Below are 20,202 nucleotides of genomic sequence, written 5' to 3'. Positions count from 1 at the left end.
AGAGCGTCTTTTTCCATGAATGTATTGTAGTAGGAATATAATGGAAACTCTGAGCCACTCTCCACAGCGTCTATATCTGCGTCATGAGGATTCAGACTCGTCGTTTAGGTCTGTGTTATGAGGGTCTAGAGTCGTCGTTTAGATTTGCATCATGCAAGTAAACACTCGTCGTCTTAGTCTGCATCATGATGGTCCGAAATATGGTCCCTCATGATGCAGACCTAGACTACAAGTGTGGACTCTCAAGACGCAAACGTAGGAGCCGCGAATAATGGCTCAGGGTCGCCATTGTATTCCCAGTACTATAGTTTTTAGACGAACTGGATACGAAACAAGTCCTTCGATTTTGTTAAAATGCATTTTGGCAATTTAGAATGATTTTTCCAACCTCGAATGAATTCACAGAACCAGTAAAATACATCCTGGAAACGTAGTTAAATATTTATATAATTGGTGTCATACTTGGCTGAAACATACTAAAGTTAAAGAATCTAGACTTCCAAAATTTTAATTTGGTTCTCATTGCAGTACAGTGGTTAATAGGGGCGTAGATAATTTATTCTTCTGGGGAGGTGACCAATCTTCTTTTTGGGGGGGGTGGAGGTTCACTTCTTAAGTACAAATATCCATCCGTTTCGGTGTTGAGAAGTGCAGCACAGACTGCATTGCGTTGCATGGGCGTTTATTTATTCCATACTCTCGTAGTCCATCTTCCCTCCCGTATTTTCTCTCTATCCATTTAGTTCTCTCCCACTATTTCTTTGATCACCTCCACCCCCCCCCCCCCCCCCACTCCTCATCCCTTGGCCGGCCGAAGTCGCCAAGCAGTTCTAGGCGCTACAGTCTGGAACCGCGCGACCGCTACGGTTGCAGATTCGAATCCTGCCTCGGGCATGGATGTGTGTGATGTCCTTAGGTTAGTTAGGTTTAAGTAGTTCTAAGTTCTAGGGGACTGATGACCTCAGAAGTTAAGTCCCATATTGCTCAGGGCCATTTGAACCATTTTTGAACCCATCCCTTGGCCCATCTCCCCCCCACCCTCTATCCTTCTCCTCGTCCTCTCTCTGTTGGATTCCGCCACCTCAGTTCATCTCCTCTTCACCTATCTATGAAAACTCATATATATCTGTCAACTTTTGTGGTGATCAGTGAATCAGTGTCAAAGTTTATTGCTAGGTAGCATTTATTGTAATACTTTTTGATACGCAGCATTAATAGTTTTGTTTTCTGGTGCGTAAACAAATGAAGTTGAAGGTGTCCCGACAGGGCAATATGCGACATACAAATAGCCATGTGAAAAACATGATTTTCAAGATTGATGCCACAAACATACAACAACTGCCCCTGCGATTTATCTATCGACATGACAAATGTAAGCTGCACTGGAAATTATAACCGTTTAAAGTCGAATGGCATGTCGGTCGGAATCTTAGTGATATTGGAATCAAACTGTCCTCACCTTTGTACTTTCCTTTTAAAATTGTGGCTTCGATTACGTTGTTCTTTAACTTCTTCCCCGCAAGCCGGGAGCCATTACAAAGACGTGGCTGGTTTACCTTTCGCAACATGATTGCCGATCCGACTTAATTACAGATTGGGAGGCGGTAATCCGGGGAAATCCAGCGAATTTAAAAATTCCGTAGGATAGTTGACTACATCATCTTGGTTAGTAACGGAATAAACCGACTTGTATGTCAGCAATTCGCCAGGTGTCATATTTTGAATCTGTAAATTCATTTCGTTAACATCAAGGTTTTTTGCAGCCAATATAACACGTTCACTCAACCAAAAATGGTTTGCAACTGTTAAACGACATTTGCTGTGCGCGAATTGTCCAACACGATGTCTGTGAATGTCAGACAGCTCTCAAATTTCAAAAAGATCATAGACATTTAGTTTAAAAGAAATGTGTGTATATACATTTCTTTTAAACGAAATGTCTATGATCTTGAAGAGAGTACCTTACAAAAGATTTTGACATCGTTTGCGGGTTACCATGAAAGTTCACTATGTACGCATGTTTCCATGGAGAAGGTTTTTGAATATTTACATGTGCATGTATATATATATATATATATATATATATACATATATATATATATATATATATATATATGTGTGTGTGTGTGTATATGCGTATATATATGTATGTATATGTATATATATATGTATTTGTCTATGAGTATATATATATATATATATATATATATATATATACTCCTGGAAATTGAAATAAGAACACCGTGAATTCATTGTCCCAGGAAGGGGAAACTTTATTGACACATTCCTGGGGTCAGATACATCACATGATCACACTGACAGAACCACAGGCACATAGACACAGGCAACAGAGCATGCACAATGTCGGCACTAGTACAGTGTATATCCACCTTTTGCAGCAATGCAGGCTGCTATTCTCCCATGGAGACGATCGTAGAGATGCTGGATGTAGTCCTGTGGAACGGCTTGCCATGCCATTTCCACCTGGCGCCTCAGTTGGACCAGCGTTCGTGCTGGACGTGCAGACCGCGTGAGATGCCGCTTCATCCAGTCCCAAACATGCTCAATGGGGGACAGATCCGGAGATCTTGCTGGCCAGGGTAGTTGACTTACACCTTCTAGAGCACGTTGGGTGGCACGGGATACATGCGGACGTGCATTGTCCTGTTGGAACAGCAAGTTCCCTTGCCGGTCTAGGAATGGTAGAACGATGGGTTCGATGACGGTTTGGATGTACCGTGCACTATTCAGTGTCCCCTCGACGATCACCAATGGTGTACGGCCAGTGTAGGAGATCGCTCCCCACACCATGATGCCGGGTGTTGGCCCTGTGTGCCTCGGTCGTATGCAGTCCTGATTGTGGCGCTCACCTGCACGGCGCCAAACACGCATACGACCATCATTGGCACCAAGGCAGAAGCGACTCTCATCGCTGAAGACGACACGTCTCCATTCGTCCCTCCATTCACGCCTGTCGCGACACCACTGGAGGCGGGCTGCACGATGTTGGGGCGTGAGCGGAAGACGGCCTAACGGTGTGCGGGACCGTAGCCCAGCTTCATGGAGACGGTTGCGAATGGTCCTCGCCGATACCCCAGGAGCAACAGTGTCCCTAATTTGCTGGGAAGTGGCGGTGCGGTCCCCTACGGCACTGCGTAGGATCCTACGGTCTTGGCGTGCATCCGTGCGTCGCTGCGGTCCGGTCCCAGGTCGACGGGCACGTGCACCTTCCGCCGACCACTGGCGACAACATCGATGTACTGTGGAGACCTCACGCCCCACGTGTTGAGCAATTCGGCGGTACGTCCACCCGGCCTCCCGCATGCCCACTATACGCCCTCGCTCAAAGTCCGTCAACTGCACATACGGTTCACGTCCACGCTGTCGCGGCATGCTACCAGTGTTAAAGACTGCGATGGAGCTCCGTATGCCACGGCAAACTGGCTGACACTGACGGCGGCGGTGCACAAATGCTGCGCAGCTAGCGCCATTCGACGCCCAACACCGCGGTTCCTGGCGTGTCCGCTGTGCCGTGCGTGTGATCATTGCTTGTACAGCCCTCTCGCAGTGTCCGGAGCAAGTATGGTGGGTCTGACACACCGGTGTCAATGTGTTCTTTTTTCTATTTCCAGGAGTATATATATATATATATATATATATATATATATATATATATATATACACATGTAAATATTCAAAAACCTTCTCCATGGAAACATGCGTACATAGTGAACTTTCATGGTAACCCGCAAACAATGTCAAAATCTTTTGTAAGGTACTCTCTTCAATGTACTGTCCGAAATATTATGTAGACAGTGATGTTCCTCTTGATGGTCAAGTGTGCAAAATTTCTTCAAGATCGGAATAAAATTGTAGGTTGGTGTAGAAGTGTGTACGTAAAGTACCCTCCGCCATGCACCATTCAGAATTTTAAGCAGGCAGCGCCCTTCATCCTGCTTTGAATATCAAGTGTGCCAAATTTCATCAAGATCGGAATAAATACGTACAATTTGTCGAGTTCCGTTATGTAAAGGAACCTCTGCCATGCACCATATGAAATTTTATGTAGACTGTGACCTTCCTCTTGGTTTCAAGGTATAGTGTGCAAAATTTCATCAAGATTGTATGCAATACAAACACACGGACACAATGAAAACGCACTTTCAGTTTTTGTCAAATTTTCCAATTTTTCGGTCGATTTTCGAAAAATTTTATTTCATAAAAACCTTGTCCTGAGAATTACGAACACAGCAAAAAAAATTTAGCCGAACTGGTCCAGGCGTTCTCGAGTTTTACGCTTATCAACACATTTGGCAATTAATTTTTATTTATATAGATAAGAAGCCCGAAATATACGCGTAAAGGAAGAATATACAAATAAAACCAATATTTTTTTTACCTGAAATTAATACATATATATATAATGTTGGGGTTTGTCTTTTGGTGCTCAGGTAAAATAAAAACTTTTGATTAACGTTCATAATACAATGACGCGCGCAGACTAAACGGCTGCGTAGCGCAGCTCAGCAGTAATATGAGCAGGCAAGCAAGTTTCCCGCAGCCTGCCCGGGTTGGGTTGTGCTTGGCTTGGCTGGGAGTGAAGCAGCCTGCCCGTTCTGTTGACAACGAGCGGCGGCCTGCCCGCCTGGCCGCCGGGCAAGCATGGGCGGGTTAAAAGCGGGACATGTACACCTCTAGTATTTACACACACAGACCATGTGTGGAGAAAAAGAGACAAAAAAGAAAAAGAAATATACACACACACTTCATGTGTGAAAGAAAAAAAGTTTAAAAAGTTAAAGAAGCAGAGTAAAGATACATGTATATTTATTTACTCATAAGTAATGTATGTATGGCCTGTAAATATATATATATATCTATGCACCATGTGCGTCTTGTATATAGTATAGTTTTTAAGTTTTTCACCAGCTGCTAGCCATCCAAGTCAGATTAGTTTTTAAGTGTGTGCAAACCATCAGAATTATTATTATTGTAGGAACCTTTCCTATTGAGGGGTTGAAATTAGAGTCTAAGTTTACACAGTCCATCAGAATTATTGTAAAAGTCATACTACTAGGACTGTGTGCGGTTGGGCGGGGTTGGTCGTCGTTACTCGATCGTACACTCTCTCTTATTCATTGTCCACCTACCTCAGTACAGCTTCCTTACGACGCCCCTTCACTCTGCAGTAGTAGATACTCATTAGGCCATGTAAAGCAGCGTTGATGAAACCATAGCCTAATATCTACCACACAGAGGCCGCGTAACTCAAGTTGCGAATCAGTTCCTGCAAGTTCATTTTAACAAATTTCAGATGGTGGGTAAATACCGTTTACAAGCAGTAAATCTTCGGAAATTTTAGTAAACTGGTTTTTATTCTTAAAGAAGCACATAAATCTGCTATCAAGCCCGAATTTGCTATTTTAACTGCTCTGTCATTCCAAGTTCACAGTCAATACACCAAAATATCGCACGGAAAAGCAGCCGGAATATGTACCGTTCTGTCCTGATTAATGTTCGATCTGACAGTCACTGACCCCATACTATTGCGAGTTGAACGTTCGGTCGAATCAGTGGTCTTCAATGTCTGAAGTGCTCGCCCAAGTATTCCATAAAGTACGTGGAATATATCACACGGAGCTTCACTGAGGCCGAAATATCACACGTTCATTTAATTAATCAAATTGTCCTTAAAATATTCGTAACTTAAACTGCCTGAGTCATGACACTTCCTAACAGCAATGAACTGAAAGTTACTCATTTTACAAATTATTTTCTCGGCGACATTTAGCATGATGTTACACGTACTAAGGTTGGCGAGCGACTCTCCTGATGCCACCCCACTCTATGCCTACCTAACTTTATGCGTGTGGGGACAGCTTAATTATGATTGGCTACTGGTTTGAATGATCAATCAGAATTATCCTTTTAGATCATTCTCGCGTCAAAACTTGCCTGAGCCAATCACTAATCAGAAAATCATTTACGTCATTCCAGTGCCAATTTCTAATATAATAATTAATAAAATCTACCAAAATATAAAATAATCTTTAAAGTAATTTTGAATCTTATTCCACTTCCGACTTCTATTCTGGCTGCTTTCTTACAAAAGCAAGCACACATCGACATAGTCATCAACATCTTGGTTGCAACACTATTTTCCCACGGTTCAGTTTCATAAGTTTTTACATAAAATAGTATTAAGTTTTATTTGTATGTCCCACAGACACTCTCTCATTCATTCTCATGTATACACACAACAAAATAATGAGCAGATAACAACAATGAATAATTTTTTACACTATGAAATGCAGAGTGATTAAAGTTTTGAAAAAAAAATTCAAATTAAGTGATTTTATACACTGAGAACTGTGGTTATGACTTTAGATGATAATAAAAGACAAATCGCTACTGTTCCTAACTGAGTTTTGAAACTTCCTGCAGAGTGAAAATCTCATTCTGAGTTTTGAAACATAAGTGTCGGTTTTTGGACATTTCAGAAATTTTCTCAATCTCCGGAACTACATAAGATAAAAGTCTGAAATTTTGACAGGATTCTTTTCTTAATAACAAAAGATGGTAGACCAAGTTTGAAAAAATCGGTTGATAATTACTGTGGTTTATTTGGATTCGTATGGGGTATGAATTTCCGTTCCTACTATATATTACTTGAGACCGTTCTCACGGCTAGTAGCGTCAGCTGCGCTGTGAGTCATAGTGAAGACACAATCCTGCCACCACTGGGCTACACGGCTGCATGCTTTACTGCAATGAATGTTATCTCGTAATAACTTGCTATGTTACATGTGGAATTTAGTTGCAGCAAAGAAAGTATCACCGCATTAGTTTTTAACATACATACATTAAAAAAAATTCCATTCCTACTGGAAAAAAATTGTAAAAAAGTATTCTCTACCTGTGCTACTGTTATAGTGTGTAAGTTAAATCAAATGTATCTCTGCACTGGAATAGCAGAGTAAAGTTCTAAGTCATTGTAATCTCAAGAACTGAATTGTAATCTCAAGAATTGAACTGTATTAGTATGAAATGAATAAATTAAAACATTGCCCATCTCCAGCTAAATGTACCTCTGCACTGGAATAGCAGAGTAAAGTTCTAAGTCAAGAATACTGCATAGTAATCTCAAGAACTGAATTGTATTCTCAAGAACTGAACAGTATTTGTGTGAACTGAATAAACGAAAACATTTGTTACCATACGTCTTTATGTTATTATTAACAAAAAAAACCTATCCACTATTGCATTATGTAAGTATTTTCACTGAAGTGAGAAAGAAACTGGTATAGGCATGTGTAATCAAATACAGAGATAAGTAAACAGACAGAATACGGCGCTGCAGTCGACAATGCCTATGTTGTTGTTGTCGTCTACAGTCCAGAGACTGGTTTGATGCAGCACTCCATGCTACTCTACACGGTGCAAGCTTCGTCATCTCCGAGTACCTACTGCAACCTACAACCTTCTGAATCTGCTTATGGTATTCATCTCTTGGTCTCACTCTACGGTTTTTAGCCTCCACGCTTCCCTCCAATACTAAATTGGTGATCCCTTGATGCCTCAAAACATGTTCTATCAACCGATCCCCGCTTCTAGTCAAGTTGTGCCACAAATTTCTCCTCTCCCCAGTTCTTTTCTGTGCCTCCTCATTAGTTACGTAATCTACCCATTTAATCTTAAGCATTCTTCTGTAGCACCACATTTCGAATGCTACTATTCTCTTCTTGTCTAAACTATTTATCACCTATGTTTCACTTCCATACAGGGCTACACTCCATACACATACTTTCAGAAAAGCCTTCCTGACACCTAAATCTACACTCGATGACAACAAATTTCCCTTCATCCGAAACGCTTTCCCTGCGCTTGCAAGCCTAAAATTTATATCCTCTCTACTTCGACCATCATCAGTTATTTTACTCCCCAAACAGCAAAACTCATCTACTACTTTTAGTGTCCATTTCCTAATCTAATTCCCACAGCATTACCTGATTCAATTCGACTACATTCCATTATCCTCGTTATGCTTTTGTTGACGTTCATCTTATATCCTCCTTTCAAGCCACTGTTCATTCCTTTCAATTGGTATTCCAGGTCCTTTGCTGTCTCTGACAGAAGTACAATGTCATCGGCGAACCTCAAAGTTTTTATTTCTTCTCCATAGATTTTAATTCCTACTCCAAATTTTTCATTAGTTTTCTTTACTGCTTGCTCAAGATACAGATTAAATAACATCGGGGATAGGCTACAACCCTGTCTCACTCCCTTTCCAACCACTGCTTCTCTTTCATGACTCTCGACTCTTATAACTACCATCTGGTTACTGTACAAATTGTAAATAGCCTATCACAGCCTGTATTTTACCCCTGCCACCTTCAGAATTTGAAAGACAGCATTCTAGTCGAAATTGTCAAAAGCTTTCTCTAAGTCTACAAATATTAGAAAGGTAGGTTTGCCTTTCCTTAATCTATCTTCTAAGATATGTCGTAGGGTGAGTATTGCCTCACAGGCTCCACCATATCTACAGAATCCAAACGGATATTCCCGATGTCGGCTTCTACCTGGATTTCTATTCGTCTGTAAAGAATTTGTGTTAGTATTTTACAGCCGTGACTTATTGAACTGATAGTTTGGTAATTTTCACACCTTTCAACACGTGCTTTCTTTGGGATTTGGAAGGTATCTCGCCTTTCTCAAACATCTTGCTCACCAGATGGAAGAGTTTTTCATGGTTGGCTCTCCCAAGGCTATCAGTAGCTCTAATGGTAGGTTGTCTACTCCCAGGGCCATTTTTCGACTTAGGTCTTTCAGTGCTCTGTCAAACTCTTCTCGCAATATCATCTTCATCTATGTCCTCTTCCATTTCCATAATATTGCCCCCAAGTACATGGTCCTTGTATAAACCCTCTAAATACTCCTCCCACCTCCTGCTTTTCCTTCTTTGCTTAGAACTGGCTTTCCGTCTGAGCTCTTGATATTCACACAAGTGGTTCTCTTTTATTCAAACGTCCTTTTAATATTCCTGTAGGCAGTATCTCTTACACCTAGTGATATATCCCTCCATATCATTACATTTGTCCTCTAGCCATCCCTGCTTAGCCGTTTTACAGTTCCTGTCCATCTCATTCTTCAGACGATTGTATTCCTTTTCACCTTCTTCATTTACTGCATTTTACTATTTTCTCCTTTCAGCAATTAAATTCAATATCTCTTCTGTTACCCAAGGATTTCTACTAGCCCTCGTCTTTTTACCTACTTGATCCTCTGCTACTTCCACTATTTCATATCTCAAAGCTACCCATTCTTCTTCTACTGTATTTCTTTCTTCCATTCTTGTCAGTCGTTCCCTAATGCTGTCTCTGAAACTCTCTACAGTCTCTGGTTCTTTCAGTTTATCCAGGTCCCATCTCCTTAAATTCCTACCTTTGTGCAGTTTCTTCAGTTTTAATCTACAGCTCATAACCAATAAATTGTGATCAGTGTCCACGTCTGCCCTGGGAAATGTCTTACAATTTCAAACCTAGCTCCTAAATCTCTGTCTTACCATTATATAATCTATCTGAAACCTTCCAGTGTCTTCAGGCCTCTTCCATACATACAACCATCTTTCACAATTCTTAAACCAAGTGACAGCTACGATTAAGATATGCTCTGTGCGAAATTCTACCAGGCGGTTTCCTCTTTCATTCCTTACACCCAGTCCATATTCACCTACTACTTTTCCTTCTCTTCCTTTTCCTACTATTGATTTCCATTCCCCCATGCCTATTAAACTTTCGTCTCCCTTCAGTATCTGAATAATTTATTTTATCTCATCGTACATCTCTTCAATCTCTTCGTCATCTGCGGATCTAGATGGCACATAAACTCGTACTACTGTGGTAGGCGTGGGCTTCGTGTCTATCTTGGTTACAATAATGCGTTCACTATGCTGTTCATAATAGCTTACCCGCATTCCTATTTTTTATTCATTATTGAACCTACTCCTGCATTTCCCCTACTTGATTTTATATTTGTAACCATGTATTCACCTGACCAGAAGTCTTGTTCCTCCTGCCACCGAATTTTACTGATTCTTAGTATATCCAACTTTAACCTATCCATTTCTGTTTTTAAATTTTCTAACCTACCTGCCCAATTAAGGGATCTGACAATCCACACTCCGATCTATAGAATGCGAGTTTTCTTTCTCCTGATAATGATGTCCTCCCGAGTAGTCCCTGCCTGGAGATCCGAATGGGCGACTATTTTACTTCCAGAATATTTTACCCAAGAGGACGCCATCATCATTTAATCATACAGTAAAGAAGCAACATTCCCTCAGAAAGTATTACGGCTGTAGTTTCCCCTTGCTTTCAGCTGTTCACAGTAGCATCAAATCAAGGCCGTTTTGGTTAATGTTACAAGGCCAGATCAGTCAATCATCTCGACTGTTGACCCTGCAACTACTGAAAAGGCCGCTACCTGTCTTCAGGAACCACACGTTTGTCTGGCCCCTCAGTGGATACCCCTCGATTGTGGTTGCACCTGCGGTACAGCTATCTGTATTGCTGAGGGACGCAAGCCTCCCCACCAATGTCAAGGTCCATTTTTCATGGGGGGACACGATATAAGACAACAAGTGTCTGGCATTGTTGTTAGATCGGTTACTGCTGCTGCAAAGGCAGTTTATTAAGATTTAAGTGAGTCTGAGTGTGGTGTTATTGCCATCGCAGGAACGATGTGATACTGCATCTCCGAGGTAAAATGAAGTGGGGATTTTCCAGTACAACAAATTCAAGGGTGTACCGTGAATATTATCAGATCTTCGACATTGCTGCTGCCAGAAAAAGATCCTGCAAAAATGGGAGCAATGGTGACTGAAGAGAATCGTTCTACGTGACAGATGTGCAACCCTTCTGCAAATCTGCAGCAAGCAAGTATCCATATGAAATATTTTAGGATCTGTGAAATGAGTTTTCGCAAACTCATAATGAAAGTGGTACATTGGAGTTTGGATAGGTCTAGTATGCACATCCCCACTCAAATAGATTTCATTAAACTCTTCTGTAGTCTCCGCCATATCTACAGCAACAAAGTTTTTATTGAATCAGGTGACCTGCTTAAAATTTGGTCTGCCAATGCATTTTCTTATGCCATAGCGTCCATCCCATTCGGATGTAATCAAAATTTCACGTCTTTCCCTCAAATTCTCCATTGTTTTACCGAAAATTGAATTATTCAAAATTTGTAAAAATTATCCCTAAAGTCACACGTCGTGGAAACTCTTTGTCTTGTAATCAAATCAATATACTCCTTCAACCAAGGGGGCTGCTTGATTGAGATAGCCTGAGTAATTCTAGCCACCTCCATACCCAAGCTGAAATATTGCTGGCGATTATGATAATGAATAATGTATCTCCGCTTATTCCCTAGCATTGTCATCGGTTTTCGGGTGGAGCCTCCTCACAGAACTAGTTGCTCTGGACACAGATGCAAATCGGCGTGCACATCAAAAATGTTCAAATGTGTGTGAAATCTTATGGGACTTAACTGCTAAGGTCATCAGTCCCTAAGCTTACACACTACTTAACCTAAATTATCCTAAGGACAAACACATACACAGGACTCGAACCTCCGCCGAGACCAGCAACACAGTCCATCACTGCAGCGTCTGAGACCGCTCGGCTAATCCCGCGCGGCCGCGTTCACATCATGCAAACTAATAGCGTATGTGAGTTCTGTCTCCACCACATACCCTACACCGCAATTAGCCGCCATACACCCCGTGATTGTTCCACCTAATCCCGTGCATTCGTCTTCTGGCACCCATCAAAACACACCAATCGGCAGTGATTGCTGCATGACATGCCCATATAAGTTATTTACATTCAGGTACATTATGTAACTCCAATCAAGGGATGCGTTGAACCTGTCACCCATGCATCAGTTATTTTCCTTCACATGCCTGTGGACACAATGGAAAGGTCCCCCATGGATCCCTCGCTCAAAGATAAGAAGCATGCCAGCATCGGTCAATAATTCGTTATTGCACTTCGTTTTTTTTTTTTTAGCACTGAGTCCCAAGATATCCCAGATGCTGTGTAATCGAAAGTGGGATACAGAGAATATGTGAATTTCATGGATTCTAGAATTTCTCGAAAACATCCACAAGCAAGCGCACGACTGTGTCCATGTAACACTGCGCATACTCTCCTGAAGTGGAGAGGTTGAAGTCCCTCCAGACATTAATGAAATGCTCGTACTCTGCATCCTTCATGGCATCGCCTGTAAGGTTGCTGGAAGATGCAGTTATGTCAGATAGTTTGGTTTCTTTGAGTTTCGCCATACTATCCACATATTCGTATGGGAAAACCCCCTTCCTAGTCACAAGTCGAAATGTTTCATGCTCGGGAAATGCAGCTCATGTGATATGGATATCCTCCCGAGGTAGAGTTTCAACAAGTTTCTGGAGTGGCGCCTGCGAAAAACGTAGTGTATGAAGGAAGTGGAGCGTAATATTTGGCGTCATTCGTTTGGAGAGTGAAATGTATTTCTTGACACTCTCAGGTAGGACACTGACATGATCTTTCTCCATACTGAAATCAGTCAAGTGCTGAACTAGAAAGTGGGCATCATACCCACTTAAATTACAGAAGAAAACGGTTATGAACTTTGGTAGTTGGTACTTCAAATTGCACATATTGTGAGCTATGTCACTGAATTTCCCCATAAGATGACAGTGGTCCCTATGAGGAGTCTCCGCTTTTCTTTCTAACAGCAGCCTACAAATATGACGGTCAACCTCGTTATTGTACAAATCTTCATTCTCCTTCGATTTGGTCATGGGAATGTTCTTGCTCTAATGCTTACCAACCTCCCATGAAAGTTTTTCGAGCTCAGTGAGCAGTGTGAGGTAACGGGCGAGTTGTGGCACCCTGGAAATATTCTAAGTTCGGAGTTGGTGTGGCCGCACGGTCGCCTCTCGGAGGGCCGCGGCCCGGCAGCAACCACGTGGTGTCGAACGTTAGCTGAGCATGAGGGGTTGCCCCAGCTCGTGGTCCAGCCTCGTGGCTGGGAATTCCTTGGCGACGTTACATCTACATCTACATGATTACTCTTCAATTTACATTTAAGTGCTTGGCAGAGGGTTCATCGAATCACAATCATACTATCTCTCTACCATTCCACTCCCGAACAGCGCGGGCAAAACGAACACCTAAAACTTTCTGTTCGAGCTCTGATTTCTCGTATTTTATTTTTATGATCATTCCTACCTATGTAGGTTGGACTCAACAAAATATTTTCGCATCCTGAAGAGAAAGTTGGTGACTGAAATTTCGTAAATAGATCTCGCTGCGACGAAAAACGTCTTTGCTTTAATGACTTCCATCCCAACTCGCGTATCATATCTGCCACACTCTCTCCCCTATTACGTGATAATACAAAACGAGCTTTTTTGCACCCTTTCGATGTCCTCCGTCAATCCCACCTGGTAAGAATCCCACACCGCGCAGCAATATTCTAACAGAGGACGAACGAGTGTAGTGTAAGCTGTCTCTTTAGTGGACTTGTTGCATCTTCTAAGTGTCCTACCAATGAAACGCAACCTTTGGCTCGCCTTCCCCCCAATTTTATCTATGTGGGCTTTCCAACTGAAGTTGTTCGTAATTTTAACACCCAGGTACTTAGTTGAATTGACAGCCTTGAGTATTGTACTATTTATCGAGTAATCGAATTCCAACGGATTTCTTTTGGAACTCATGTGGATCACCTCACACTTTTCGTTATTTAGCGTCAACTGCCACCTTCCACACCATACAGCAATCTTTTCTAAATCGCTTTGCAACTGATACTGGTCTTCGGATGACCTTACTAGACGGTAAATTACAGCATCATCTGCGAACAACCTAAGAAAACTGCTCAGATTGTCACCCAGGTCATTTATGTTGATCAGGAACAGCAGAGGTCCCAGGACGCTTCCCTGGGGAACACCTGATATCACTTCAGTTTTACTCGATGATTTGCCATCTATTACTACGAACTGCGACCTTCCTGACAGGAAATCACGAATCCAGTCGCACAACTGAGACGATACCCCATAGGCCCGCAGCTTGATTAGAAGTCGCTTGTGAGGAACGGTGTCAAAAGCTTTCCGGAAATCTAGAAATACGGAATCAACTTGAGATCCCCTGTCGATAGCGGCCAGTACTTCGTGCGAATAAAGAGCTAGCTGCGTTGCACAAGAACGATGTTTTCTGAAACCATGTTGATTACGTATCAATAGATCGTTCCCTTCGAGGTGATTCATAATGTTTGAATACAGTATATGCTCCAAAACCCTACTGCAAACCGACGTCAATGATATAGGTCTGCAGTTCGATGGATTACTCCTACTACCCTTCTTAAACACTGGTGCGACCTGCGCAATTTTCCAGTCTGTAGTTACAGAACTATCGGCGAGCGAGCGGTTGTGTATGATTGCTAAGTAGGGAGCTATTGTATCAGCGTAATCTGAAAGGAACCTAAGCGGTATACTATCTGGACCTGAAGACTTGCCCGTATCAAGCGATTTGAATTGCTTCGCAACCCCTAAGGTATCTACTTCTAAGAAACTCAAGCTAGCAGCGGTTCGTGTTTCAAATTCTGGAATATTCCATTCGTCTTCCCTGGTGAAGGAATTTCGGAAAACTGCGTTCAATAACTCCGCTTTAGCGGCACAGTCGTCGGTAACAGTACCATCGGCACTGCGCAGCGAAGGTATTGACTGCGTCTTGCCGCTTGTGTACTTTACATACGACCAGAATTTCTTCTCATTTTCTACCAAATTTCGAAACAATGTTTCGTTGTTGAACCTATTAAAGGCATCTCGCATTGAAGTCCGTGCCAAATTTCGCGCGTCTGTAAATTTTAGCCAATCTTCGGGATTTCGCGTTCTTCTGAACTTCGTATGCTTTTTCCGTTGCCTCTGCAACAGCGTTCGGACCTGTTTTGTGTACCATGGGGGATCAGTTCCATCTCTCACCAATTTATCAGGTATGAATCTCTCAATTGATGTTGCTACTATATCTCTGAATTTGAGCCATATCTCGTCTACATTTGCATAGTCAGTTCGGAAGGAATGGAGATTGTCTCTTAGGAAGGCTTCTAGTGACACTTTATCCGCTTTTTTAAATAAAATTATTTTGCGTTTGTTGCTGGTGGATTTGGAAGAAACGGTATGAGCCTAGCTACAACGACCTTGTGATCACTAATCCCTGTATCAGTCATGATGCTTTCTATTAGCTCTGGATTGTTTGTGGCTATGAGGTCAAGTGTGTTTTCGCAACTATTTATAATTCGCGTGGGTTCGTGGACTAACTGCTGGAAATAATTTTCGGAGAAAGCATTCTCGGAAGATGTTTTCTGCCTACCACCGGTTTTGAGCAAATATTTTTGCTAACATATCGAGGGAAGGTTGAAGTACCCACCAACTACAACCGTATGAATGGGGTATTTATTTGTTACGAGACTCAGATTTTCTCTGAACTGTTCAACAACTATATCATCGGAGTCTGGGGGTCGATAGAAGGAGCCAATTATTAACTTAGTTCGGCTGTTAAGTATAACCTCCACCCATACCAATTCGAATGAAGTATCTACTTCAACTTCACTACAAGATAAACCACTACTGACAGACACAAACACTCCACCACCAATTCTGCCTAATCTATCTTTCCTGAACACCGTCAGACTTCGCAAAAATTTCTGCAGAACTTATTTCAGGCTTTAGCCAGCTTTCTGTACCTACAACGATTTCAGCTTCTGTGCTTTCTATTAGCGCTTGAAGCTCAGGGACTTTCCCAGCACAACTACAACAATTTACTCCTACAGTTCCGACTGTTCCTTGTTCCAAGCACGTCCTGTATTTGCCATGCACCCTTTGAGATTGCAGCCCACCCCGTACTTTCCCGAGGCCTTATAACCTAAAAAACCGCCCAATCCACGCCACACAGCCTCCGCTACCCGTGTAGCCGCCAGCTGAGTGTAGTGAATTCCTGACCTATTCAGCAGAACCCGAAACCCCACCACCCTATGGCGCAAGTCAAGGAATCTGCAGCCAACACGGTCGCAAAACCGTCTGAGCCTCTGATTCAGACCCTCCACCCGGCTCTGCACCAAAGGTCCGCAGTCGGTTCTGTCAACGATGCTGCAGATGGTGAGCTCTGCCTTCATCTCATAAGCAAGACCGGCAGCCTTCACCAAATCAGATAGCCGCTGGAATCCAGAGAGAATTTCCTCAGATCCAAAGCAACACACGTCATTAGTGCCGACATGTACCACCACCTGCAGCTGGCTGCACCCTGTGCTCTTCATGGCATCCGGAAGGACCCTTTCCACATCAGGAATGACTCCACCCGGAATGCACACGGAGTGCACACTGGATTTCTTCCCCTCCTTAGCCGCCATATCCCTAAGGGGCCCCATTACGCGCCTAACATTGGAGCTCCCAACTACCAATAAGCCCACCCTCTGCAATTGCCCGGACCTTGAAGGCTGTGAATCATCCTCTGAAACAGGGCAGGCAGCTGCATTTGGCTCAGCCAGAGACAGTACCTGAAACCTGTTTGTCAGAAGCACCGGGGAGGCTTTCTGATCAGCCTCCGGTGACGTCTTTCGCTGCCTGCCATGCCTTGGATCAACCTCCCAATCAACCACAGGCGAGGGCTCAGCCCCACTGTGGGCAGCAACCGGGGCAACCACGGCAGCAGACCGATCTGGGGACAGACGGGACGAGGTTGACATCCCCGTGATACCCAAGTCTGGCTCCCCACAGTGGTGCCCATTGGCAACAGCCTCAAGCTGTACGACCGAAGTCAGCGCCGCCTGTAGCTGTGAGCGAAGGGATGCCAACTCAGCCCTCATCCGAACACAGCAATCACAGTAGCTGCCATTCTAATCGATGTTGAACAACAGTTACTGAAACACGAGTCCATGCCTAGATAATGCAAGGGAAACACGCAAAGAATGTATGAACTAACCTGTACAAATGCCTAACGACTGCACTACAATCTGCCTGAATTTACGATTACAGTAACTAAAACTCGAAATTACACCTCCTATACGAAACTCACACGCAATTTAAGTAATAATCTACGAAGTAAACACAGAAAAGAAGCTATATACATATCTTTCTGCGCTGTCGATGTGCATCAACTGGGAGCTCAGGCCGATGAAGGAGCCGCGCTGGGACTGCCAAAGATGGTGGACTTTGTGAAATCTTAATGGCAGACTTTCACAGTTCATATAGAAATTAATAGTACCCAGATGAATCATGATACTTCAAAAAGAAACATGGACATTACCATTATTTGCACGACGATCCTGATTGTGTAATCAGATTTTCATTATCTTTATTAGTTTAAAGTTTAGTATCTGACTGTAAATTATACAAGTAACACCCATCAATTTCCAAAATCTAAACGTTTCATCAGATTGCGTAGATCGACGTGTCTTTAGAAAGCCATTAGTGTAAACCTAAATTGGTATAAACTACAGGTATGTAACTTGAATAGTACATGAGTTATTGGAGGTCAAAGTGGCCGATTACTATCCATCGCGTCAGGCCATAGGTACACCACAGTTACACGAAAAAACTGTAGCAGCGTGCTTATAAATATATTTATTCATCTATGTCTTTGTTTATATCCGATATATGCTATTTATGAAGAAATTGGTCAAATATGTACTGTTTTAGAAAGCACAGAGCCATTAGGCTACTGGCCTACTTTTGTTTGCTATTTCTTTGATATATGTTTATTTAATTTGTTTATGTATTTAATAATGTACGTTAGGGCGTGTTTATGGTCCAGCCATAGGAATATTCATTTAATGTCAGGTTAGTTAAATGCAAATCCAGCACTTCGAATGTGTTTCAACATGTTTGTAAGTGTGCATTGGCTTGAAGACATGACAGGAGTGCTCTAGCCAATCACAGCGTTCGTTAATGGAGAGATTGTATGGAAGTGGGGGAGGAGCATGGAGTACGGTAGAGGACACGAGAGGCAGTTCGGGAGACTGCGGCGAGAGGGAGGACAGCACAGGACAGTGAAGTGCTGGACGCGACGATGCAATGGACGTACAGTCGCAGGAAGGACTTCGAGTGTGAAGCGGTTTGCGTGTGGTCGCGAAAGATAGAAATACTTCGGAATGCGGACTTGTGAACTTCTGAGATTTCCGAGGTTTCTACAGTGAAGACTTAGTATGCGTTTAGAAGTGAATATCTCGCTAGCTGTGATGTTGTTCATAACTAATTACGTGCAGTAGGAATCTATTGTTTCCCTATTATTCAACTTATATTTTATTTAATTTCTGGACCATCGACACCAATAAGTGTTTTGCAGAAATGTAACGCATTCTCAGAAGTACTTCTACTAGCGTACTCATCATTTCTAGTCGTTAAGATAGTACCTGCAGATTTTATTTAATTGCAATCTTTCGTTTATAAATTACTAAGTTGCATTAAAAATTCGCAGTTGCCGAGTGATAAGAACCTTCTACCATTTGATTCATGTGTATATTTTATACTGTAGACTCAGCAGTATTTGGCTTGTAATGCGGAAACTACGTATCCAAGCCCCTAGACAACGAAACCAGCCAAAACTTTCAATATTTCAACTCTGAATCGGAGGGTACGTAGTTGAGGGCCACCACCTCACATCCTTTCATCATCTTATCTGAAAGCCCGCAGCAGCTTTTTAGCAGTTAAGACTCGAATCATAGGAGGATAAAATTTCGTACGGTGTCGCATATGGTACGTGTTTTTCAGGAAAAGTGGTAAGTGAGGCCTCGGGGTCACCTTTACAGCGTGTCACAAAGCGAGAAGGCATTCAAAGTCAGCGTACACTACAAAAGGGTATTAATACATGCCTTCTTATTAGCTATATTGCTAGGTAGCTCGATATAGCTAGATCCTCCATTTACCAGCTCGTAGACATGTGCATGGATGTCCAGGCGTAGTACTCGGCTGAGTGCTTTAGCTGAAACTCTGACTTCCATCTCGGAATCCGGGCCGTTATAGCACTCTTGGTGGAGTTACCAAACTACTCGGCGATTGACGTGCTAAGCGTTATCACGCCATTTTGCCCCCACAGATAACGAAGAGTTTTCTCTTCAATGCCAGAATCAACTTTGGGGGGGAGGGGGGGGGGGGGGGGAGGGGAGCGTGCGATAGTTCGATGCAAAGCACCGCACTGCATTTAATGGCGGGATACTGCGGATCATTGACCACCTTGAGGAGCTCCTTTTCCACCACAGGAAGGAACCCCCTTTGAAAACTAATAGGGTCGCGGTACTCTCCTGCCGGCTTCTCGATCCTCGTGAACGAGATTCACTTCTCAAAGGTGTCTGCAACCACCAAGTATTCTAACTGCGGTATGGTGCCACTGACCTGATGTCCTTCACTAAAAAGACGAAAGAGGGAGCTGGCATTGGCGACATCATCGTTGCTAATACTAATACTATAACTACAACTAGTTGATGAAGTGGTTGTAGTGATATGTTCCAGGGTATGAGCTGTACGTCACGAGATCGGCGAGAACATGACGGCGGAGGAGGAGACGTAAACGCTGCGGAATCGGACTGCTGCGAGCAGTTTGGTTGCTGTAGCCCTGACCCGCTACCCTGAGCGATACGAGTCCATGGACGTCAGACTGGTGCTGTACTGGCTGTTGCGGGGATGGCGGGGTTGGGGACGTCGGCGGCGGCTTCCCGTGGGGCAACTTGTGGCGCTCTTGTCGGAGAAACACGTCGCACAGGACCTCGTTTCGATATTATAGTCTTCACTGCCCCCGGTACACAAGCCACGGCGTATTGTGGGAGTAGTACCCCTGACGCAGCCGCTGTGGAATAATGAAAAAAAAATTAAGTACAACCTTCTAGACATCGCCTGCTGTCGTAGCTGCTGCAAGGAAAGAAAGAATATTACCTACTTCGCTCTAGCTCCTTGGCACCTCCCTCATCTCCTCACGACAACGAAGGTCTCTCTCCGTCTGCTCCACCCACTGTGGCATTCGTCCTCTCCTGAATCTGGGAGGGCCCATCGATTCAAAAAATGGTTCAAATGTCTCTGAGCACTATGGGACTTAACTTCTGAGGTCATCAGTCCCCTAGAACTTAGAACTACTTAAACCTAACTAACCTAAGGGCATCACACGCATCCATGCC

The sequence above is a fragment of the Schistocerca americana genome, chromosome X (genome assembly GCF_021461395.2).
Source record: "Schistocerca americana isolate TAMUIC-IGC-003095 chromosome X, iqSchAmer2.1, whole genome shotgun sequence".
Classification (NCBI taxonomy): domain Eukaryota; kingdom Metazoa; phylum Arthropoda; class Insecta; order Orthoptera; family Acrididae; genus Schistocerca; species Schistocerca americana.
Note: the sequence above shows the minus strand (reverse complement) of the source record.